The sequence below is a fragment of the Arvicola amphibius genome, chromosome 11 (assembly GCF_903992535.2).
Source record: "Arvicola amphibius chromosome 11, mArvAmp1.2, whole genome shotgun sequence".
Taxonomy (NCBI): domain Eukaryota; kingdom Metazoa; phylum Chordata; class Mammalia; order Rodentia; family Cricetidae; genus Arvicola; species Arvicola amphibius.
Genome location: NC_052057.2, coordinates 43,772,691 through 43,787,166, shown reverse-complemented (window position 1 = coordinate 43,787,166; position 14,476 = coordinate 43,772,691).

Below are 14,476 nucleotides of genomic sequence, written 5' to 3'. Positions count from 1 at the left end.
AAACTGGGTTGAGTCCATAAGCCCAGTGTTAGAGAATGGCCCAACATACAAAAGAACCAGGGCTTAACCCTTGGCACACATGCATGCACACACACACACACACACACACACACACACACACACACAAATGTGTCAAGGAAAAGGAGATTTGCTTTCATGGCATTCGGACACAAACTGAAGTCATCATAAATCACTGTATATAAAGCTGACTGAGCTATTTAAAACTAAAGGCGGGTTAATGGTCTTTGGCGGAACCCAGCTGACGACGTTGATTGACACTGGCCTTCTGCTGCTGGCGGACCTCCCAGGGTTCCTGCTCTGAATTCTGAGGTTCTACTGATGTGACAGTAAGTTCTGCAATATGAGGTTTAATCAAACTCGGGCTCTGCTCACTTAGCTTCTCATAACAGCACAACAACACGTGGGTCTTGTGTGGTCCAGTCACAGGACAGGTATGGCTTTGCTCCCAGCTGTCTTACTGAGAGGGGTCATTTCCCAGAGGGACAGGTGCTAACGTTTCCACAGTAGACAAGGTGTCAGGTTTCTGAAAGTACCATCCCAGAGAATATCATTGGGTTGTTTTGGTGACAGCAACCCACTTTGTCCTGGCATCCTATCTTACCTTGGCCAAGGAATTATGCCTTCCCGAGCCAGGATGCGAGCGTGTACTCAAGGCTGACCAATCAGCCTCTCTGTTCTGGAGTTTTGAGGAATTGATTGTTGATTCCACAGGCGTGTGACCAGATGTGAAAAGAAGACAGTTTTATTAGTCCCTTAGAAGTATGGCAGCCATAGTGGGCTAGATCCGTGTGAAGGACGACTCTGTGTTAGTCTTCCGCTGACAGAGCCAAGTTATTCAATTATACGACTCTAAATTTCCTTCATCAGTTACCTTCCTTTTGGAAATCAATAGGGGTCACTAATAACAATTTCAACATAACTATTTGATGATTGGGTCAGTGTGTTATACTGGAAAAAGCTGCTTACTCACTCAGATTGGAAGCCCTTCCATCAGGGCCTCTGGGGGACTCAAGCAGCTCCTGTACCTCTCCTCCCCCCACCGACTCCTCCCACCACCAGGTAACTACTGCAAGACTGAAATCTCAAGGGACACACACCTAAAAACACCAGCCCTTTTCCTCACCTAATTCTTCTGTTGCCTTCCTCCCTGCCCATTGTTGTCTTTGGTTAGTAAGTTGCCATACTGGCTACAAATACTAAGATACTGTTCAAAAACGTGCGCTAATGCCTAGAGCAAGGGAAACGGCTGAAGGCCATTCAGTGACTCTGCAGATTGTGAGGGACTCAAGTGCTGTGTGCACCGGAAATTCGCCAGCCGCCTCAGACCATGGCTCATGAACTTCGCAGGGCAGGAGCCCTTCCCCTCCGATCTCCTCCGGCACATCTGGGAGGGCCACATCACCAGCCCTTGCAGAACGAAGGATTAATTTTATTGTGCTTTCGGCTCAGCAGATCTGGTGACATAATATCACGCCACGAAGGAGGATTACTCACCAGTTTCTGGAAGCCTCAATTTTAGAAATGAACTCCACTTAACGCCGCGTGTTGGAACTAACAACTTCCTCTCTCCCAACTCCTGCTCTCCAATCACCCAAACAGCAAATATTCCTTAATGCAAAAGCCAGCTCTCTTGGGACCAGATGGAGATAATTTGCCTTTAGGATGAAACTTTGGCTATTCCTCCAAAGTAAAGGTTTTATTATACTTCTTTGATTATTAGAAACAGATGTGTCATGTTTATGATACAGCTTCAAGACACCCCCCTGCCACACACACACATACACACACACACACACATACACACACACACACACACACACACGGATTTATGGAAAGCAATCTGCGTCGGGTGGAATAATATAGCATTTGTGAGTCATTTCTGAAGGAAAAAGAAGTAAAAACCAAGCAAACAGGAAAATGCCACAGTCTTCAAGACAAACGGGAACAAGAAGTTTAGAAGTGTGTTTTCACCTGTGATGTGTGTTCTGCAGGAAGAGGGAGGAAAGACAGGCTCCTGCTAAAAGGGTAACAGTGTCTGACATGGCAAGACCTCCAAACTGCCACCAGCGATTCCACTTCTCCATGTTCATCCAGCATGTCTCAGAAGCTGTCCCTGCCCCTCCTCACCCTCCTTCTTAGCAGCATACCTTAAAACCACTCCTTCCTTCCTGTAGTGAGCTTCCTTTGTCCCTGTGTCATTTCTGTTTGCTGCTGGTGAGGCAACTGCTGGCCTCCTGTCACTTGGCTGGCTGACTTAAAGCCTGTGAAGGGTGCAGTGTGGGGGTAAGGTCGGCACCAGGGACAGGCACGAGCATGCAGCGGCTGTACACTGTTGACTGGATGCTGAGGCAATGCGGTATGTTGGATTTGGAGTTTGGTGCATTTAATTGCTGTGACAGCTGCACAGGATAGGGGTTTGGAAACACCTACATTTAAACCCTGCTGTGGGGCTAGGGAGATGGTTCAGTTGGGAAAGCGCCTCTCTTGTAGCATGAAGACACACACCAGTTTAATCCAAAGATCCCCTTATCCCCCCCCCCCCCCCACACACACACAGAAAATGCTGTGTCTTGTGGCATACCCTGGCAGTTCCCCTGCTGGAGAGGTGGAGACAGGCAAATCTGTGGGGCTCGCTGGCCAGCCAGGCTAGCTAGTTGCAAATTCCAGGCCAGTGAGAGACCTATTTCAAAAAAAGGTAGCTGGCAACTGAGGAGCACTTGTCTTTGCACCTCCACACAAATGCATCCCAACAAGCAAAAATGGATTAAAAGAAACAACTTAAAAAAATCTGTTTTGCCATTTATATGCATGCAGAAAGATATAACCAATATTCATATTTTATGGCATATTGACACAATATATATTATTGGGTTCCAAAACCCTGCTGTTTATCACTTGCATATCTAAAGATAAATATTTTGAAACAACTATTTAAAATAGTATCCTAGCAGGTCATGGTAGTGTGTGGCTATAAAGACTGATGTAGGATTATCTAAAGTTCAAGGCCAGCCTGGGCCACAAAGTTGAGACCCTATTTCAAATTAAAGAAGAAGAAGAAGAAGAAGAAGAAGAAGAAGAAGAAGAAGAAGAAGAAGAAGAAGAAGAAGAAGAAGAAGAGAAGGAGAAGGAGAAGGAGAAAGAGAAGGAGAAGAGAAGAAGAAGAAGAAGCAAGACGAGGAGGAGGAATGTTTGAGGAGGAGGTGCTTGCGTGGGGTTTCACTGGAAGTGTCCTTTAAGGAACCTTTAAGTTCCTTTCCGGCAATAGGGAATTTACCTTTCCGGAAGGGAAAAGAAATGTATTCTATCCATATTCTTTGTATCTAGAGCTTTCCTGGCTAGGGGGGAGATAGACCATGTCCATTTTAAACTCTGGTTTAGTCTACACATGCAGCAGACAGTAACATATAATGGCCTCCTTATTCTGTTGTGATTGACAGCCAGAGCCTGGAGTAATTTGCATCTGATCAGATAGCAGGTTTTCTCCCACAGCCTTGAAGTCCAACCCTCCCTGCCCTTTATTGTGACATCATTTTCCCTTTGACCTTTTGGAAAAACTGAATCTCACATCGTGTTGAAGTTTCTCCTTGGTCCTCTGTGGATGAAGACAATAAGTAATTGTCTCTATGATATGACCACAGTGGAGCTCATTTTTGCAGAACTGATCCTAATTGAAATTATAATCAAACATTACTGGAATATTTTAGAAACTAACCTAGAGACCTGACCTTTGTGTCTTTTGAAGTTCTGGTAAAATGGTGTACTTTTCCTTGTGCTTGCTTTTCCTTACTTTATAAAGTAGGAGGGAGCCAGGCAAAGAGGAATAGAGAGCTAGAGCACACTCTTGCACACTCCTCCCTCCCATTCTTTTCTGTAGCACACTCTTACACACCCTCCCTCCTGTCTCTTCCTGAAGCACACTCTTGCACATCCTCCCTCCCGTCTTTTCCTGCAGCAGAGAGTGATAGCACAGCCTGGCTGGTTCCTGGGGTTATGCTCAGAAAGTCCTTTTCACCTGTGCTATTTAAAGTGGCAGGAAAAGTGCAGTTGAAAACACACCCTGAGGGAAACTCTCTCCCCGGGATCAGGCTGGGCTCTTTTCATCTCCACCTGAAGGTGGCCTGTGCCCAATTTAATGTATCATTTAGTTCACCATTAGTAGAAAAAGCCTCCCCAGGCCTGCTCACAATGGCCATAGGGCTCCACAAAACAAAGATAAAGAGGGACAGTGAGCAGCTCTAACTTCCCTGTTTAGAAACCCTTCTTCAGGTAAATGGCACACAAGGACCCGGAGCCAAATGGTGAGGTCGAGGAGGGCAAGCTTTAAATGACAGAGAGGTTCTTTCGTGAGAGCCTTTAGATGTTGTCGCCCAGGAGATGGGGAGAGCTGGGTGTAGAGCTGGGTGGAAAGGAATCATGGGATGTGTAAGGAAGGAAGATGGCCTGCAACACTCTATACCAGGGTTTTGGGCATGGTGTCAGCTAATCTTCTCAGGCCATAGGTATTTTAGTTATTCTGTCCCAGAGGCATAGAGTAACAGACAGACACACCTAGAGGGTGGGGGATTTCTCCAAACAAGCTCGCTGGTGGCCAAGCCAGGTCATCTGCCCTTGTTCCTCTACCCTTTCATGTAGATGTGGACCAGTCTTGATCCTGGTATCTTTTACTTAACCAGGCTTCAGTTTAGCCCTTGGGAGGTCTCTGTGGCCTCCACCAGAATGAGGCCAATTAATTTCCTTGGGGCTTCTTAGAGAGGCCATTTACCCTCCAGGGGGGAAGGACAGGTGCAGTGTGGCTTGGCTATAGGGTTGTTGTGCCTACAGTCTATATTATAGGGGTATCTGGCAAGCACAGTATTGGGTCTATAATTCACAGCAAACAATTGTAAGGCTCATGGTGGCCTTCTGTCCCTGTCTCTACAAAGCGTCTCTTAGAGATTTTCCCCCCTCTGGTTGTGCAATTGCTGGCTCTGTGCACTGGGCATGTTCAGTCTTGATTAGCATAAATCACTACGGAGCTGCTTTCAATGATGTGATTGGCCTTCCATGGGTCTCTTTTCGACTGATAATCCTATCTAATATCGGTGTGATTCACCACAAGAAGATGCAGCCTGTCGTTTCTACAATACCGCACGGGTGCTGAAACACATTCTGCCCGTGGTTGCACAGTCTTGGAGACAGCATTAGAAAGTTCTTTTGTGGTTTGTCATTCAAGCAAAATACTGACAAAAACCAACTGTAGCGGTGGGTTGCTAATATCAGAGTAAAGCTTCAGGGGTAACTGTAGCTCTAAGTGTTTTTTGTCTTCCTCTCATACCTTCTTAATCAGCAGGTCACAACCGGGTAGCAGGGCCTGTGAGCGAATGCAGGGCTGTGTGTGAAAACTTTGGCAACAGTAAGAGGTTTCTGAGCTTATCAACTAAAAGTTAATAAAAATCAAACACATAACAAATCCGAGAAGTTTCTGCCAGTGCTTGCCCCTGTTTTGTCTTAGGACATTGCTGCAGCCTTGGTCTAAACACTCAGCCCCTGCACCATCCAGCGCTCACACTACTGCATCCTGAGAGACCAGCGAACGCTGCTATGGAGGCGCAGATGTGATGAGGCTCGTGAGTGCAATGAATGGCAGTGATTGACAGTCCAGAAAGTTTTCTGCTCTTATACCAGTGTAAGTGTTCAGACACAGACGACATGCTGCTCTGTGAGACAGGGACTCGCTGTGCCTCCCTGGCTGGTCTGGAGCTCCTTTGTAGACCAGGCTGGCCTCAAGTCACAGAGAACCGCCTGCCTCTGCCTCCCGAGTGCTGGGATTAAAGGTGTGTGTGTGTGTGTGTGTGTGTGTGTGTGTGTGTATCACCGTGCCCGCCATAAAAGACAGACTCTTATATTCTCCTAACATCTTTTCTCAGCACATACATATCAAATTAGGACATCCTTGGATTGTGTTAGAAGGCTTGATTTGAAAAAAATAAAGTGCTGTTTAAGTTGGTTTCTTGCATTTCATTAAAAAAAATAAGTTAAGCAAAGGGGCAGTGAGACGGCTCAGCCTAATGGCCTGAGTTCGATACAGGACACACGTGGTAGAAAGGGAGAAATGATGCCCACAAGTTGTTTTCTGACTTCCATGTGTGCACTGTAGCGTGTACATGTGCATATACTTAGCTGCACACACATGCATACATGTGCATACACACAATAAATAAATAAATGTACTAAAAATTTTAAATTAATTTTGACTTGGGATTAGGACAAAATTTCCAGTAGGTTCTGAAAAATCCCTACACATTCCTCTTCCATTTGTTCATATTTATACAAAGTGGCATTCTCAGCGTTGACACGATAAAGTCAAAATACCAATCAACTCTGAAAAATATTGAAGCTGCTCTATATCATGCGGCATCACATATTCAGCCAAGATTTAACTGTTTGATGTAAAAAATAAACGTGCATGCCCATCTCATTAGTACTGGAATGTGCTTTTTGCCTGAAAAATGATAAAATTGTATGTAAACCAATGTTATAAAGTAAATTTATTTATATTTCTGTTCTAGTTTGATTTCTGTTGCTGGGATAAAATATTCAGTCAGACCAAAAGCAATGTGGGGAGGAAAGGGTTTATTGAGTTACATTTCCAGATCACAGTTTGTCATTGAGAAAAGCCCGAGTAGGAACTTAAGGCAGGAGCCATTAGGAACTTAAGGCAGGAACCATGGAGAAGTGAGCCCACTGGCTCACTCTTGACTTTGCTTCTAGGCTCATTCCAGGACCTCTTACCTAGGGGTGCTGCTAGCCACAGTGTGCTGGGAGCTCCTACGTCAGTTAACCATCGGGACAATCCCCCACAGATGTGCCCAAGGGCCAATCTGCTCTAAATGATTCCTCAATTGAGACTTGCCCCTTACACGGCTCTAGGTTGTGTCAAGTTGACAAGGCTAACAAGGACAGATTTGTTTTTGTTTTTGTTTTTTTTTTTTTGGTTTTTTGAGACAGGGTTTCTCTGTAGCTTTAGAGCCTGTCCTGGAACTAGCTCTTGTAGACCAGGCTGGTCTTGAACTCACAGAGATCCGCCTGCCTCTGCCTCCCGAGTGCTGGGATTAAAGGCGTGCGCCACCGCCGCCCGGCTTGACAGATTTGTTATTAATTATCGATTTATGCGCCTATTTTATATACCTGCATATAGTTGGGTTTTTATAAAATTTCCTGTATGAAAATTGTCACTGAAAGAAAAATTGTAGAAGCCCTGATTTAGGCCAGAAGTACCAAACCTACCACTTATTTGCTGCATATCCCTAGGCATCCCTAGGCAAGTTACCTCTGTTTTGTAAGCTTGATACTTTTCATCTAATTATATTATACATTTTACATATAATATATAATGATGCAATATATTACATAATTAATAACACTTTCTGTGGTGTTGGTTTGGGGACATGTAGATTAAGTGTGAAGGACTGACGAGCATGTGGACCTGGTAATTTATTTACTAAATTCAAACTACAGATTTTTATTAGATTTAATTTATTGTTATTGCTCCTGAAGAGCATTCAGTGTTTTTGCTTTGTTTTGTTTGGTTTGGTTTGGTTTTTTAAGTTTTGATTAGCTGGAACCTGTTGATGTTATTTGGAACTTAAAACTCTCACGGGCAATAATGATATACAAATAGTTTTAATTATTTGAACAAGTAAATGTATAAATCAACCAAACTCCTAGTTGGATCACTAATAGAAGGATGAATTCGTGCAAATTTTTCATATTAAGTGTCTAGTTTGGAAAAGTTGTCATGTACAGCGCGAAGTTATGGTGGCGTCAGCACTGGGACTGAGGTGCGCCTTAGGTTTGTTACCGATAATAAGCCGTGATTGGCTCAAGTATGTGGAACAAGAGGCACAGCAGTGTGGTACTCTTCCTCATGTCCAGAAGATGTGTACATGTCGCTTGGATTTAAATAACTCCTGCTCAAACTTGAAACAGACGTAACATAAAATCTTTATGCTTTTTTTTTTTTTTTTTTAAAAAAACCAGACAAAGTTGTAGAGCATGGGAAGTAGTTCAGAAAAGAGATGACTTCTCTCTTGGTACGGGAATTAACTAGCTCCACACAACTGTCCTTTACATATCCACATAGGCTTGCTCTCTGTGTATTTTATCTAAGCCTTTCTTACATGTCTTTGGATAATGAGCTCTTTTCTAAAACATATAATTCTGTTGCTTGTCCAACACCAACAAGTAACATTATGCAGAATGTGCAGGTCATATTAAGAAGTATGTGTATATACATTATATATACACACATATAATGTATATATATATATATATATATATAATGTGAAAACAATTAATGAAAAAGGAGGCCGTAATTTAGAAAGAGAGAAAGGATGGGTATATGGGAGGGCTTAGAAAGAGGAAAGGGAAGGGGAAATGATGTAATTATATTATAATTTTAAAAATAAAAAATTATAAAAATTATGCTTTGTAAGAGGAGTTATGTTTCCCTTCTAGCTCTATTTCTGCTAAGAAAGCAAAAACCCCACTCATGCCCCAGTAATCGCAAATCATGTTCTAACTCATCTGCTTGGTAGTGCCAAATGCGTATTAAGGATGTCTCCTCCTCTCTTACTGGTTCTAAAGAGTTTGCTCTTCATCACTTGCCTCGAGATTGAAAATAAAATAAACTATGGCATGTAGTTGATTGAGACGCTGCCTCACGTTACAGGTCAGAGTGGGTATTTCTAAGACGGAAACGGTCCATGGGAAAACAAGAGGTGGGGCTAAAGATGCTGGTTAGGAACAGTCTATCTGTTGGTTCCCCTTCCTTTTTCTTTCTTCCTCCTCATTTGGCAGGACTAGGGATTGAACTGAGGGCCTCCTGCATGCAAGGCAAGTGTTCCACCAATGAGCTACAGTGCACACCCTTGGTTTTCTGAGGGATTTTATAGATTTCCCCCCTACTCTTCAGTGTTGTCTAGGTTACCAAGATCAACAATGAGACATTTCAAACAAACAAACAAATCAAAAATACAATGTGCAAGTCATTTCCGTGCCACGTTTGAACAGTGCTAATGGCAGACATTTGTGCTCAGCCAGGACTTTGATGACCTGGGATTGCAGGGCCTCTGCTCTGCAGGTTGAGGGTACGGAAGAACTTTCTGCCACCAAGCAGATTCTGACTCCTCCGGAGACAGGCTTCTCCAACAGGGCTCCTGGCTGGATATGTTTTCTTAGTGAAGATAAAATCAACATGCCCCCCCCCCCCGCCTTACTCTTTCCCTCCTGGGATTTGTTCTTTCCTATCTGCTTCTGCTCACCTACAAAATGCAATTGGACTCACTGGGCAGATGTCATTAGAACTCATTTGTCAATGTAAGAAAGACAAAGAGACTAAAGTTGGGCAAAATGAAATGAGAGCTTGGGTCTAAAGTATGCATTTAAAGGAAAATGTATAAACAAGTTTCTACTATAATAGTCTGTTGGACAGAATAATGTTCCCTGTCTCTTCCCCAATGATGCCTATATTCTAATCCTTAGAACCTGCAAATGTGTGAGAGCATGAAGCTAAGGGAAGGAAGGTTACAGCCAGAATTAAAGCTGATAGCAGGGTGAAATTATCCTTGATTATCTGCCTGGCCCCATGTAATCCCATGTGTGTGTGTGTGTGTGTGGACAGACAGGCACATGTAGAGACCATTAGCATGTGTCACTCCTCAGCAATCATTCACCTAGTTTTTTGCCACAGGGTGTCTGAACTAAGAAGTTGATAGGAATTCTGGGGACTCTTGGTGACACTAAAAAGCTCTCAAACTCAGAAGACGGAAAAGGAGAAACAGGACTTGGGAGAACTGGTGGGTAGCCTGCTGAAAGCTGCCAGGGGATGTTGGGGGTGCAATGTGGCCCTCAGAGTAGTTTATAATTTCATACGTACTCTTGGCAGGAACATAACTTTTATTGGCTTTCCAATAAAAAAGGAAACTTAGTGTCTATAAAATTCAAGCCCACAGTGTTAAGACACAGAAGCGAAATCATTAGTGTTTTAAGCATTTGTAGTTTAATTAAGAGAATTTGACCTTTTAAGTAAATGTCAGAATTATGATTCAGATTTTAAATGTGCAATCAAGCGACTGGTTTAAGATGATTATTTTTAAATTAAAAGTTTAATTTCTCAAATTGGAAAGTTTGGCTAACCACTGTGCTTGCAGAGAGTTGAAAACATTGAATTTATAGAACAGCCATGAAGAATATTTTAAGGTACTTAATTAACCATAGCTGCAAATTTGACCAAATATTAATCCATGGCATTTTAGAACTGATGGTTAAAATGTGGTAAGCTTATGTTGCTAATCTAAAAGTTTAAGGAAACTACAGTATTTTTATTGAGACAAGGTGTTGCTATGAAGCACAGGCTATCCCAGAACTCTTTCTGTAGCCCATGCTGCCCCCAAATTATCCATCCTCTTGATTCAGCCTTTTAACTGCTAAAAATCACAGATATGAACCAGTACACTCCACGGAAGCTTTTGCTTTTTTAAACTATGATGAATTAAATTTAAAATTATTAAGCAAATTAAGCCACCAATATTGTTATCTGTACACAAAAGCTTACCTCATGAAAAACTGCACCCTTAGAGCAGGAGACTCTAATTATGGGCATCTACCTATCAGTGGACTGGTTTCCAGACATTTTAAAATGCTCACACCATCAGAATAGGTTCTGTTAACAGGCCCATGCTGATTGGGCCTTAGACACTACCTGATTATTCTCCCACGTTCTTTTGATTTTTTGATAATATTCTATGTGTGGGATAGATTATTGTCAATTTAACACAAACAACAATCATCTGAGAGGAGGGAACCTTAATTAAAAAATGTCTCTGTAAGAACAGATGCAGGCAAGCCTGTAGGATATTTTCTTAACTAGTAATTGATGGGGAAGTGTCCAGCCCATTGTGGGTGGTGCCATCCTTGCATTTGTGGTCCTGGGTTCTCTAAGTAAGCAGGCTGAGCAAGCCATGAGGAGCAAACAAGTAAGCAGCACCCTTCCGTAGACCTCTGCATCAGCTCCTGCCTTTAGGTTCCTACCCTGCTTGAGTTCTTGTCCTGGCTTCCTTTAGTGATGAAGTGTGATGTGGAAGTGTAAGTCAAATAAGCCCTTTCCTCCCAACTTGCTTTTGGCCATGGTGATTCATCATAACAGTAGTAACCTTAGTTAAGACACTGTGGATGATGAACCATTCCTAAGTTTTAAATTTCATACATCTATCTGCTTCTGAAGACAGAGAAGCAAGCAATATGTATTTAAAGTGTATCTGAACAAGAAAACACAGCCTGGAAGATTTTTGACTGGAGGAATGTGAAACAAAACAAAACAAAACAAAACAAAACAACAACAACAAGAAGCTTGACCTCCAGGTGGGGATTATAATAAAAATCTGTGTGGTAGCTACAGTGTTCTCTAAGAAAACCACTGCAGCAATACAGGTTGGTTACAGCTCCTCTCCCCATCCACCTACTGCCACACAGATTAAAAAAGAAAGAAGGAAGGGAAGTCAATGAGACAGTCCTGTGATTGCACAGCCTGGTAAACTTTAAAGCCTCCTGAGAAACCACTCGTATAATACACAGCTTAATTTCCACTAAACACCAACTGGCAAGATGGAAGCAGTGGCTTCAATATTTATTAGGATTCTCAGGAGGAAACATGCAGAAGATACGTGAGCGTTGGTCGGACGCCTCTTATTCCTTCCTTTGTTTTAGTTTAGAAAGTCTTAAGGTCATTGAGTAACTGTTGCTTCTTTCATGGGGTTTGCAAAGGTCATCTTTCACTTATTTACTCATTTCTCATTTGGCAGATATCTGTAGCCTCTACTGTAGGCAGGATTCTGCCTGGAGTTTTAAGGGCAGCATTCAATTAGTGGTGTTAGAGTCAGAGCTGGGAGGATTCAGTTGGCTGGTTTCTTCCTCAGCATCCTTCATGTACAGCCATGGTCTTTCCTGCTTAAATAGATCTCCTTAACAAGGAGAGAAGGAGTCTGGAGGTTGAAGACATGCTGTGGATCTACAGTAAGGATCTATAGATGACTTTCCTCTCTGCTTGTGTGCCTTGAACTGGATAGGCAGTGTGGGTTTTCCCTCTGACTGGAGCCTGAGCCTGGCATTCCAAGGCATACTTCTGTGGTGAATTGCTCCCAGACTCTTCCTGCTGGTAGCCTCTCTGGTTTACTTTGTCTCTAGAAGATAAGGTGAGGTAAGAGGCTGAGGAGATAGAGACGTTACACATACTGGAGGTGAGAGCAAGCTGAGTCTAGGCTGATGTGTTGCCTAGAGGTGTTGCTCAGTCAAGACCTCACCAACACTCTGGAGTATAGAAATGATGGGACAAAAGGATGGACTGTTGAGTCTACTTTTGAACAACCACTAGTCTCAAATATTTTACATTGGTATGGATTTTTGTATATTGATACAAATTTAAGGTTATTTCTGTTATATTGTATATATGTTTCTGCTCTTGCTTAAGGTGTTGTACCTATGCAGCTCATTTAAAAATGTAAAGTTCTAGTCTTTAGAAGCTATTATTAGAAACCATTTAAGATAATTAAGAAATAAGTTAGTAGTTACCTATAACAATCAAACAAACTTATAGGTATGTTTTCAAGGTCAAACAGATATATTTTAAATAGGTGGTCTTCAAATACTTCAAAGACCTACAGAATATTGCATTTTAAATGTTTTATCACAAGGCTTTTCATGACAGCGAGACACGTCTGCTCCTGACAGTACCAATTTACTTCAAAACAGGATGATGGGCATTAAAGTACCTCCATATGGAGTTTGCTTTCAATATGCAAAGCTAGCCATTTTGGCAAGAAATTGCCCTTGCCTCAACTGCTGACAGTATGCTATTCAAACTGGACAATCAGGACATAAAAGATGGCAACTGCCAAAGACAAGACAAGGTAGAATAGTCATTCAAAATTCCCACTTCACAGAAAAGTTTGTCAGATATTTTACGCCCATAGGCTGAAGATGGATGGCCCAATGTTGCAGAGGAACCTGGGGTAACTGTCCAGGCAGTCAGCTGTTTCTGTCATTTCTATAGTTTTGGAAGTTGCTTGCTCGTACTTTCTGTCTACTCAGGTAATATCATATCCTTCTCAGGTCTCTGATGGAGTTGAAGACTAGATAGTTATAGTTACTTTTTTGTTACCAAATTTAGAAAATAAACTCACAAAAGGGCTATAAATAAAGTACATAAGGTTGAGAGACCTTCTCATTAAAGCTTAAATTGTTTATCTAAGAAAATGTTTTGAGCTCTAAAAAGATTGTTTTAGGATGCTATAATAAAAGTTACGATAGAAAATACTTTAGGTATAAAACTTTAAATTCATCAGGTAAGATAGTAGAGTATTTTCTCTGAATACACCAAATACAAGTGGATTGGACATTGTGAACGTAATTCTTTTTCTTTTTAAATATTTTAAAATTTTTTTATTTATTTATTATATAGACCATGTTCTGCCTGCATGTATGCCTGAGTATCAGAAGAGGGTCTCATTATACATGGTTGTGAGCCACCATGTGGTTGCTAGGAATTGAAATTAGGACCTCTGGAAGACCATCCCGTACTCTTTTTTTTTCTTTACTCATTTTTTTTATTAAAAATTTCCATCTCCTCCCTCCTCCTCCCCCTTCCCTCCCCTCCCTTCCACTCATACCCCCAGTCCCTCCCTCTCTAGGCCAAAGAGCCATCAGGATTCCCTACACTATGTTAAGTCCAAGGTCCTCCCAACTCCCTCCAGGTCCACGAAGGTGAGCAACCAAAATGACAAGGCTCACACAGAGCCTGTCCTTGTCGTGGAGACCAAGCCCATCGCCATTGTCCTTGGCTTCTTGGTCAGCCTCCACCGTCAGCCACTTTCAGAGAGTCCGGTTTGGTCGGATGTTCCATCAGTCCCATTCCAACTGGACTTGGTGATCTCCCGTTAGTTCTGTCCCGTCGTCTCAGTGGGTGAATGCATCCCTCATGGTTCTGACTTTCTTTCTCATGTTCTCTCTCCTTCTGCTCCTCATCAGGACCTTGTGAGCTCAGTCCGGTGCTCCAATGTGGGGCTCTGTCTCTATCTCCATCCATTGCCAGGTGAAGGTTCCTCCGCTGGGTCTTCTGTTTCAGGCTAATGGCTCCTTGCTGTGAAGGTATCTCAGACAAAGGCCCTGCTTGCCAGTGGCAAGCTGAGTGAGATAAAGGAACTCCCCCCTCACCAATGACTCCTAGCCCCCCATCCAGTACTCTTAATCTCTAAGCCATCTTTCCATCCCTGTGAATGTAATTCTTACCTGATAATTGTTCTTATTGCATATAGTTTTACTGTGTTAGGGTAAAAACCTTTCCTTTTTATTTAGAAAAAAAGGAGATATTTGTATGGTATGAAGATGTATTTGCTGTGATTGGTAAAATAAAGAGGTAAAA